The sequence below is a fragment of the Coregonus lavaretus genome, assembly GCF_964263955.1.
Source record: "Coregonus lavaretus genome assembly, chromosome: 7".
NCBI lineage: Eukaryota > Metazoa > Chordata > Actinopteri > Salmoniformes > Salmonidae > Coregonus > Coregonus lavaretus.
Window position 1 is genome coordinate 46,278,513 of NC_139994.1, and position 11,469 is coordinate 46,289,981.

General features: G+C 45.9%; 1 pseudogene across 1 annotated transcript; it reads right to left on the reverse strand.

The window, feature by feature from the left end:
• Positions 1–5,741: 5,741 nt before the first annotated feature.
• On the reverse strand, positions 5,742–10,123 carry LOC311132541 (SLAM family member 8-like; annotated as a pseudogene). The gene is made up of 6 exons: positions 10,081–10,123; positions 7,618–7,920; positions 7,095–7,367; positions 6,091–6,152; positions 5,931–6,008; positions 5,742–5,801 (listed from the first exon to the last, which is right to left on the reverse strand). The product of its transcript is annotated as an SLAM family member 8-like (transcript).
• Between the last annotated feature and the right edge of the window lie 1,346 nt (positions 10,124–11,469).

Sequence of the window (11,469 nt, forward strand, 5' to 3'; positions counted from 1 at the left end):
AGGATCTGGAGAAGGTCTGTATGGAGGAGTGGGCCAAAATCCCTGCTGCAGTGTGTGCAAACCTGGTCAAGACCTACAGGAAACGTATGATCTCTGTAATTGCAAACAAAGGTTTCTGTACCAAATATTAAGTTCTGCTTTTCTGATGTATCAAATACTTATGTCATGCAATAAAATGCAAATTAATTACTTAAAAATCATACAATGTGATTTTCTGGATTTTTGTTACAGACCTCTACATGCTTTGTAAGTAGGAAAACCTGCAAAATCGGCAGTGTATCAAATACTTCTTCTCCCCACTATAGATAGATAGATAGATAGATAGATAGATAGATAGATAGATAGATAGATAGATAGATAGATAGATAGATAGATAGATAGATAGATAGATAGATAGATAGATAGATAGATAGATAGATAGATAGATAGATAGATAGATAGATAGATAGATAGATAGATAGATAGATAGATAGATAGATAGATAGATAGATAGATAGATAGATAGATAGATAGATAGATAGATAGATAGATAGATAGATAGATAGATAGATAGATAGATAGATAGATAGATAGATAGATAGATAGATAGATAGATAGATAGATAGATAGATAGATAGATAGATAGATAGATAGATAGATAGAATAGTTAGCTAACAATATTCAAAATACTGATAAATACATGAATCATACTCACAGATTAGCACATAAAGTGACGTGTGCTCCATTCTGAGCTTCTTGTAAGCGACTGTCGACACCAGCGTGTCCTCCGGACCCCCACTTTTCCTTCGGCTGTGACACAAATGGGGCTTTGACAGAATTAGAAATGTACAAATGCTTAAAGAGGATCTGATGTCATGTTCATCTCTACAACTTCTTCTTCCTGTAAAAGGAATGGACACATCAACACTGTGGTCTTTCTGTGGGTGGAAGAGAGAAAAAAACTATAGTAAAGATCTGAGGAAAGAATTTTGTGGATAAAACCATATTTGTGCAAAAAGTGAAGTCAATATTGCATTTACCATACCTGGTCATGTTGACATTTTCAGTCCAATCTTTAATGTCACTAGGAGAGGTGTCAAAGGTTTGACTTCATGGCATATTTATCATTTGGTTTATGTTGTAGCTATTTGGAGGTCAACTGCATGTAGATGTTCTTGAGTTACAGCACAAACAAGGTAGGTCTGTCAACTGTTCAAAGTAATAACTCAGGAAAGTAGTGATCACAGTGATAGATTGAATGTAAAAGATAAATTAATAAGTGAACTACAGAATTTGTATGCTGAAAGAACATCGTCATTCTTCTCTCTGAAAAGGACATAAATCCCTGCACACCTTTTCATGTGTACTCATCAGCCGAGCAACTAGGTTTTCACTGGTTTTTGCTTATGGCTACAACCATTTCTCTATTTGACTCTCTCTGATTACAGTGGGAAAAGACAGCTTCAAAACCTGTGTATTTGCATGTACTTTGATTGGTTGATTAATCTTATGCTACACAAACATAGATAACATAAACTTTTCTAAACTAATCCAATGTGTTATGTAGTTTGACTTATTTCACCCATTACTGATATGGCTGTTCCAGTTTATATAATTTAGGCAGTCTCAGTAATCAATCTTCCCTACCCCAACAGTCATTATGAATGCAGGTTGCGTGTGATGAAAAGTTCCAATTGTTGGATATCCTAACTCTGGCTGGATTCCAATAAGAAATACACATCACTTTGCAAGCCAGCATAATGTGACTTGCAGGCTTAATGTGGCCTGTAAACCAGGAGTTTCAGACCAGTGTGTTCGGGTCTAACTAGGCCCTCAAAGGCTTTATGATATATGCAATGTATTGTCATAATGAGTTTAATTTTAAAGATAACATATTCACTTAGACACTAACTTGGTGAAGGCTACAGTGCTGAAAACCATTGAATACAACAACCATGTCACGATCGTCGAAAGGAGTAGACCAATGCGCAGCAAGATATGCGTACATCTCTTTTATTTAGAGTACACTACACGAACAAAATAACAAAACAACAAACGATAACGTGAAGTCCTTGGTTAACAACACAAACCAACACGGAACAAGATCCCACGACTACCAAATGCACAAACGGCTGCCTAAGTATGGTTCCCAATCAGAGACAACAAGCAACAGCTGATTCACGTTGCCTCTGATTGAGAACCACCCCGGCCAACATAGAAACACATGAACTAGAAACTGACACAAAGAACACAAAACAATGACTCTACACACCCTGGCTCAACATAAAAGAGTCCCTAGAGCCAGGGCGTGACAGTATCCCCCCCCCCAAAGGCGCGGACTGCGACCGCGCCAACATAAACTCAACAGGGGAGGGGCCGGGTGGGCATTCCTCCTCGGAGGCGGTTCCGGCTCCGGGCTTGACCACCACCCTCTAACAACCCCCCCGTAGCGCCCCTGGTCTGGTCCCGCTGGCTGGAGCTGGACTGGACATCGGTGGAGCGGATTGCTTAGGCTCCGGTGTGGAGCAGCTGACTAGGCACCGGTGAAACGGGCACGGGCTGTGCCGGACTGACGACGCGCACCACAGGCTTGGTGCGGGGAGCAGGGACGGACCGGGCTGACGACGCGCACCATTGGCTTGGTGCGGGGAGCAGGGACGGGCCGAACCGGGCTGACGAAGCGCACCACTGGCTTGGTGCGGGGAGCAGGAACAGGCCGGACCGGGCTGACGACGCACACCACAGGCTTGGTGCGGGGAGCAGGAACGGGCCGGACCAGGCTGACGACGCGCACCACTGACTTGGTGCGGGGAGCAGGAACGGGCCGGACCGGGCTGGCGACGCGCACCATTGGCTTGGTGCGGGGAGCAGGAACAGGCCGGACCGTACTGACGACACGCACCATTGGCTTGGTGCGGGGAGCAGGAACAGGCCGGGCCGGGCTGGCGACGCGCACCATTGGCTTGGTGCGGGGAGCAGGAACAGGCCGGACCGGACTGACGACACGCACCATTGGCTTGGTGCGGGGAGCAGGTACAGGCCGGGCCGGGCTGGCGACGCGCACCATTGGCTTGGTGCGAGGGGCAGGAACAGGCCGAGCCGGGCTGGCGACGCGCACCATTGGCTTGGTGCGAGGGACAGGAACAGGCCGAGCCGGGCTGGCGACGCGCACCATAGGCTTGGTGCGAGGGGCAGGAACAGGCCGGGCCGGGCTGGCGACGCGCACCATTGGCTTGGTGCGAGGGGCAGGAACAGGCCGGGCCGGGCTGGGGACGCGCACCATTGGCTTGGTGCGAGGGGCAGGAACAGGCCGGGCCGGGCTGGCGACGCGCACCGTAGGCTTGGTGCGAGGGGCAGGAACAGGCCGGACCGGGCTGGCGACGCGCACCATTGGCTTGGTGCGGGGAGCAGGAACAGGCCGGACCGGACTGACGACACGCACCATTGGCTTGGTGCAGGGAGCAGGAACAGGCCGGACCGTACTGACGACACGCACCATTGGCTTGGTGCGGGGAGCAGGAACAGGCCGGGCCGGGCTGGCGACGCGCACCATTGGCTTGGTGCGGGGAGCAGGAACAGGCCGGACCGGACTGACGACACGCACCATTGGCTTGGTGCGGGGAGCAGGAACAGGCTGAGCCGGGCTGGCGACGCGCACCATTGGCTTGGTGCGGGGATCAGGAACAGGCCGGACCGGACTGACGACACGCACCATTGGCTTGGTGCGGGGAGCAGGAACAGGCCTAGCCGGGCTGGTGACGCGCACCATTGGCTTGGTGCGAGGGGCAGGAACAGGCCGAGCCGGGCTGGCGACGCGCACCATAGGCTTGGTGCGAGGGACAGGAACAGGCCGGGCCGGGCTGGCGACGCGCACCATTGGCTTGGTGCGAGGGGCAGGAACAGGCCGGGCCGGGTTGGCGACGCGCACCATTGGCTTGGTGCGAGGGGCAGGAACAGGCTGGGCCGGGCTGGCAACGCGCACCGTAGGCTTGGTGCGAGGGGCAGGAACAGGCCGAGCCGGGCTGGCGACGCGCACCATAGGCTTGGTGCGAGGGGCAGGAACAGGCCGGACCGGGCTGGCGACGCGCACCATTGGCTTGGTGCGGGGAGCAGGAACAGGCCGGGCCGGGCTGGCGACGCGCACCATAGGCTTGGTGCGGGGAGCAGGAACAGGCCGAGCCGGGCTGGCGACGCACACCATTGGCTTGGTGCGAGGGGCAGGAACGGGTCGGGCCGTACTGGGAACACGCACCACTAACTTAGTGCGGGGATCAGGAACGGGCCGGACCGGAGTGGTGACACACACCACTTGCTTGGTGCGAGGAGCGGGACTGGGTTTCCTAATAACCCTCCGCTCCCTCTGCTGCCTAATCAGTTCCTCTCGCCGTGCCTCTACTCTCTCCCTCTCCCTTATCGACTCCAGTAGCTCCTCCCTCTGACCCACTAATTCCTGCTCTCTCATGACCAATAGCCCCCTTAACCTGGTGGCCTCCTCTCCTATTCTCCTGATTCGCCCTGTAGCTGCCTCCTGCTGCCCCGTCGTCCATGCCGTGTGCCCCCCCAAAAACATTTATTGGGGCTGCCTCTCGCCTGTCCGACAACGGCACTGTTGGCGCCGTACCTCCTCTCTCGCCAGGGCCTTAACTTTAGCCCATGGCCCTTTTCCCGCGAGCATGTCCTCCCAGGACCACCATTGGCCCACCTGGGCCATCGCCAACCTCTCCATCTCCTTACCCGGCATTTGCTCCTGGACACGCTGCTTGGTCCTGTTTTGGTGGGATCTTCTGTCACGATCGTCGAAAGGAGTAGACCAATGCGCAGCGTGATATGCGTACATCTCTTTTATTTAGAGTACACCACACGAACAAAATAACAAAACAACAAACGATAACGTGAAGTCCTTGGTTAACAACACAAACCAACACGGAACAAGATCCCACGAATACCAAATGCACAAACGGCTGCCTAAGTATGGTTCCCAATCAGAGACAACAAGCAACAGCTGATTCACGTTGCCTCTGATTGAGAACCACTCCGGCCAACATAGAAACACATGAACTAGAAACTGACACAATGAACACAAAACAATGACTCTACACACCCTGGCTCAACATAAAAGAGTCCCTAGAGCCAGGGCGTGACAAACCATGTCTCTGTGGCTAAGAAATACAGTCATGGGTGGTAAATACAATTCACTCTAAATGCAAGGCGCTCTTTGTTGTTGGGACAGACATGAATGCCATTTTGGACATGCGGGACAATTCAAATAAGACCAACCACAATCCACAGGCAACCAAGGCTCTCCAGCATATACTCTCTGATTACAACCTCATTGATGCTTGTTAAGCACATAATCCTAATACCAAAGAGTACACTTTCTACTCACAGGCATAAATCTATCTCATGAATCAATTTCATACTATTATCTATAACTCTTTTCTTTAATCAAGAAAATAGAAATCCGACATATGATCTTGTCTGATCACCATGCCTACTACTGCCAATTACATATTTCGGAATCTCCTAATTGTAACTAGGCCCTCAAAGAAAGGCATAAGGCCTTATGATACACTGTATATATGAGAATCAACAAAGGGAGAAGATTACATTCATGAAAAAGCAAGCAAATAGTGTAATTAAACAGTAACATCTAGGTCTATTTACAGAATGTAAACGTGTAATACGCAGAGGATGCAGAGGGTTATATATCTATGGAAGGCCCAGCCTATGACCACATCCTGTTCAGCTCACAGTATTTTCTGCTAGGGAGAAGGTGGGCATTCTGTGTGTTTAAATGTGATCTTGTCATACAGAGTCTGCGGCTACATGTGACAGACAATCAAGAAGAAACTGTTTCAGCATCAAGAAAGGTATAGACAATTATCAAAGTAGACTACATAGTCTTCCATTCAATAACAGACATTTTAACATCATGACCATTTATATCTTACCTTGTTCAATCTTGGGATAACCAGATCATTGACAGTCTCATAGATCGACACTGGCTTTACCTGACTATTTGATCTTGTCTGGAATCAAAATACAGCATATTACAATACAGTACATGCAGCTTCCACACATTCATACATAATAACGGCAATGCATACTTACATCCTTAATTATTGTGTTTTCCATAACATCAGCATATATTGTGTTGTCAGCAGTGGAGGAAAAAGTACCCAATTGTCATATTTGAGTAAAAGTAAAGATACCTTAGTAGAAAATGACTCAAGTGAAAGTGAAAGTCACCCAGTAAAATCCTACTTGAGTAAAAGTCTAAAGGTTTTTGGTTTTAAATATACTTAAGTATCAAAAGTAAATGGAATTGCTAAAATATACTAAAAGTAAAAGTATAAATAATTTCAAATTCCTTATATTAAGCAAACCAGACGGCATGATTTCCTTGTTTTTTGAATTTACGGATAGCCAGGGGCACACTCCAACACTCAGACATCCTTTACAAAGAAGAATGTGTTTAGTGAGTCTGCTAGACTAGAGGCAATAGGGACGACCAGGGATGTTCTCTTGATAAGTGTGTGAATGGACCATTTCCTGTCCTGCTAAGCACGCAAAATGTAACGAGTACTTTTGGGTGTCATGGAAAATGTATGGAGTAAAAGTAAAAAATTTTGGGGGGGAATGTAGTGAAGTTAAAGTAAAAGTTGTCAAAAATATGAATAGTAAAGTAAAGTACAGATATCCCAAAAAACTACTTAAGTAGTACTTTCAAGTATTTTATTTAAGTTCTTTACACCACTGGTTTTCAGTTAGATCTGCTGTGTTTGATAAGAACAAAATATCAACCAATCAGATACATTTGAAACAGGAAATCTACAAACATACGCAGGAATTAATACATTCCACATGAGGCATCTCACTCTTTTTCCAATTGATATCAAATTTCAACAGATACTCTGATGTAGATGGTATACCACACCAGTCCTGTCACATATTGCACAACACACATGGTTAGACTATACAATATGATAAAGACTAAATGGCTCTATATCATATACATCCAATGTGATCACATGCATTACATATTACATTTCACAACATAAGCGTATAAGCACACTGAAAAGTTTTTGGAAGGGATTATTATGATATCTAGGTACGTGGGGTAGTTGTGTCATTAGTACACTTTACTGTTGCAAAGACAGTTTTCCAACTGACTAGGTTGGAAGCATTGCACCGTTATACTGATGTCTCCCTCTGCTGCTGAGAGAGAGAGAAGTGAATCTGCTGGGCGTCCCCGTACATCTCATTGTCTCTCTCCCAGGTGTATGTAAGGTTGGAGTAGCAGGACACGTTGCACACCAGCCGCACCGTACAGGAGTGGTTGGCCAATAGCATGATGTCTGTCTGGATCACCACCTTCGATATAGGCTCTAACCAACCAGGAGAGAGATAGAGACACATAATCAGTCTTCTAAATGATCCCTACCATAGCCATACCACCAGGAGAAAGACGACAGAGGATCAAACTTGTTAATGTGATGGAAATGTATCAAAGCATGGTGAGTAAGGTCAGTATAAAACCAACAAATCTTCGTTATAGTTTAAAGATCATAAGCCGTGGTCATGGATATAAATTAGAATGATATCAAAATAGGATGCAAAAAGGTGATAACAGCCTACCGTTGACCTTCAGAGTGATGGTCCTACCGCCAATCTGACCTTTGTCCCCTTCGCCTGTAACTAGAAAATCCCCTGAGTCTTGCAGTGTCAGTTCTCTGACCGTTAAACTGAAGTTTTTGGTGTTCATCTTTAGTCTCCCCTCGAACTGGGATCCAGGTGAATATACAACTTCTGAGTTGAATTCTGCAATATCCTTTCCCCTATACTTCCACTCCAATGATTTGAAATGTCCCCTCTCTAAGCCTGCCATCAGCTCCACGGAGTCCCCCACTCTCTTGTTGATGAACAGAGGAACATCCACAACTGAAACACACAAATACACATGTTATTCTGACATCAATCAATGGTTGCACACTATATTACAATGGTCTTATTACTGTGTAATTATTCATGTAAGTACGGTGTAGCAATTCTTTTAATTATAATAATAATAATAATATGCCATTTAGCAGGCGCTTTTATCCAAAGCGACTTACAGTCATGCGTGCATACATTTTTTTTGTGTATGGGTGGTCCCGGGGATCGAACCCACTACCTTGGCGTTACAAGCGCCGTGCTCTACCAGCTGAGCTACAGAGTAACAATTGCTCATTGTTACACTGTAAGACTTGTTACAGTGTGCCTACATGAATAATTACACAATAATACACTGCAATGCAGAGTCTTACCTAATCAATAGATAATAATGGATTGGATTTTGTCATGACTGTCCTGTGAGGATCCAAATAGGTCAGATCAGGTTTGCAATGAATAACTTCAACCAGACCCCCTCTCACCTGCAGAGGGGAGGAGGAGGGAATTGGTGGGGGGGGGCTTGACAGCTGACGCCCAGTTGTAAATCAAGGAGAGACGATTCAGGTCTCCCTCTCCAATGTTTTGCAGAGGAATGTGCCTTTGTTTCCACAGACTTTTCCCGCCGAAACTCTGACACGTTCTTAAGCAAATACTGGATCAATATTTCTAATATAGAACGTGGGGAATGGTCGGAGGCAATCTATAGAAAACGAATGTCAATTTGTTTGTTATTTGTGATGTCATTAAAAATGTTATAAAGGAAATACTTTAACTTGGAAAGTATACCCACTGCATATTCGAAGTGCCCATCCAATACTTTGTGCATGTAATATGAAAAATGAAGAAAGTATTTTTGTTAAGATAGGGATGTGATTTAAGAATCTATAAGAGGTACAGTGCCTTGCAAAAGTATTTATCCCCCTTGGCGTTTTTCCTATTTTGTTGCATTACAACCTGTAATTTCAATTGATTTTTTTTTTGGATTTCATGTCATGGACATACACAAAATTGTCCAAATTGGTGAAGTGAAATTTAAACAATTACTTGTCTAAAAAATTTATAACGGAAAAGTGGTGCGTGCATATTTATTCACCCCCTTTGCTATGAATCCCCTAAATAAGATTTGGTGCAACCAATTTCCTTCAGAAGTCCCATAATTAGTTAAATAAAGTCCACCTGTGTGCAATCTAAGTGTCACATGATCTGTCACATGATCTCAGTATATATTCACCTGTTCTGAAAGCCCACATAGTCTGCAACAACACTAAGCAAGTGGCACCACCAAGCAAGCGGCACCATGAAGTCCATGGAGCTCTCCAAACAGGTCAGGGACAAAGTTGTGGAGAAGTACAGATCAGGGTTGGGTTATAAAAAAATATCAGAGAGGCAACAAAGAGATCAAAGATAACCCTGAAGGAGCTGCAAAGCTCCACAGCGGAGATTGGAGTATTTGTCCATAGGACCACTTTAAGCTGTACACTCAACAGAGCTGGGCTTTACGGAAGAGTGGCCAGAAAAAGCCATTGCGTCAAGAAAATAATGTGTGTTTGGAACGTGTGTTTCCTAGCTGCTGCTGGTTGTGTGGTTAATGGTCATGGTGTTTCACAGACACATGTAGCTTTGTTACTTTATGAGCAGACCACTCAAAGTTGCAGAGAAAGAGAAAGAAGGGAGAGAGAGAGAAAGAGAGAAAGTGATAGAGAGAGAGACAGAGAGAGAGAGACAGAGAGAGAGAGACAGAGAGAGAGAGATGGGGGAGAGGGGGGAGAGAGTGAGAGAGGGGGGTAGAGAGAGCGAGTAATAATCATAACAGTGTGTGTGCATTTTCATCTATGCTTCATATGTCTGGAGAAGTGTTTGCATGACTTCTTCAGCATGGTCATAGGACAGTGTGGCTGAGGGATATGAAACACCTGCCAACTTTTTCGGAAGATAGTGGGTCCCAGGTTACTGACAAAGGCCCCCCTTCTACGTTCAGGTAACATCTTGTGCTGATGTCACTTCCTGTGACTTGTCTTCCTGTGACTTGACCTGTCTGTAGAATGAGAATGCAATATGGGATAGCTGGTAGTCATGCATAAGTAGGTTACTTCTTGGAATTCAACACAGTAATGGAGATATTCAATATTGTTCCCAAGTAAATACCACACCCTGGCTCATGAGTCTGACCTTTGCTTAATTGGAAGACCCCTTTGCCATCATAGACGTGCATGTCCACATTTCAATATTAAAGAGGAAGTGATACACAGTAGCAGTACTGACCAGCTCCTCAGAACTCTTGCAGAGTATATGACATCATACAACTGAGAAGAACTGTTCTTTCAGGCACGCTCTTCCCCAAAAAGTAATTCTGAGAATCTTAATGGGTCTTCTGCTGATGGGGTACGGCATTTGAACTTTGCTAATAAGGCATTTATGTTATATTCTTCAAGATTCAATGGGTATATATAATTAAGTCCAAAAATGAATGTAGCAATCCCAGATTGCCCCTTTGACAGACATGGCAGCCGATAGACATGGCAGCTCTGCTTCTAGCTCGTAAGCAACTTTGCAGTATTTTTTTTTTTGTGTGGTATTTCTTACATTATTAGCCAGAATGTTTTTTGTATTATTACATACAGCCGGAAAAAACTTTTGGATATCAGAGCGGCGGTAACTCACCAGCATTATGACCAGGAATACGTCTTTCCCGAATTGGATCCTTTGTTTGTACTCCCCAGGGCAATTGAACTTATCCCAGACGCCGCCGGCGGAGAAGAGGTTTTCGGAGTGGACTTCTAGTCCGACTCAGGAAGCATGCACACAATCCACCGCTTCCGAGTATATTACTCGCTAATGTTCAGTCTCTGGACAATAAAGTAGACGAGCTCAGGGCGAGGATCTCCTTCCAGAGAGACATCAGGGACTGTAACATACTCTGTTTCACAGAATCATGGCTCTCTCCGGATATACTGTCCCTATCCATACAGCCAGCTGGGTTGTCAGTACATTGCACAGACAGGAATAAAGAAAGAAAGCCGGTTGTGTATGTTTCATTATTAAGGATCCTATCACCTCCACCTTACCTGGCTCTAGACCCACTTCAAATTGCTTGCTGCCCCAATAGATCTACAGACGATGCAATCGCCATCGCACTGCACACTACCCCATCCCATCTGGACAAGACGAATACCTTCGTAAGAATACTGTTCATTGACTATAGCTCAGCCTTCAACACCATAGTACCCTCCAAGTTCATCATTAAGCTCGGGTCCATGGGTCTGAATCCCGCCTTGTGCAACTGGGTCCTGGACTTCCTGACGGGCCACCCCCAGGTGGTGAAGGTAGGAAACAACACCTCCACTTCGCTGATCCTCAACACAGTGGCCCAACAAGTGGTGCGTGCTCAGCCCCCTCCTGTACTCCCTATTCACTCATGACTGCACGGCCACGCAAGCTTCCAACTCAATCATCAAGTTTGCGGACAACACAACAGTAGTAGGCCTGATTACCAACACTGGTGGTAACAATGGTTATTTTCCTGACTGGGGCCAGGAAAATAACCTCTCCCTCAACGTC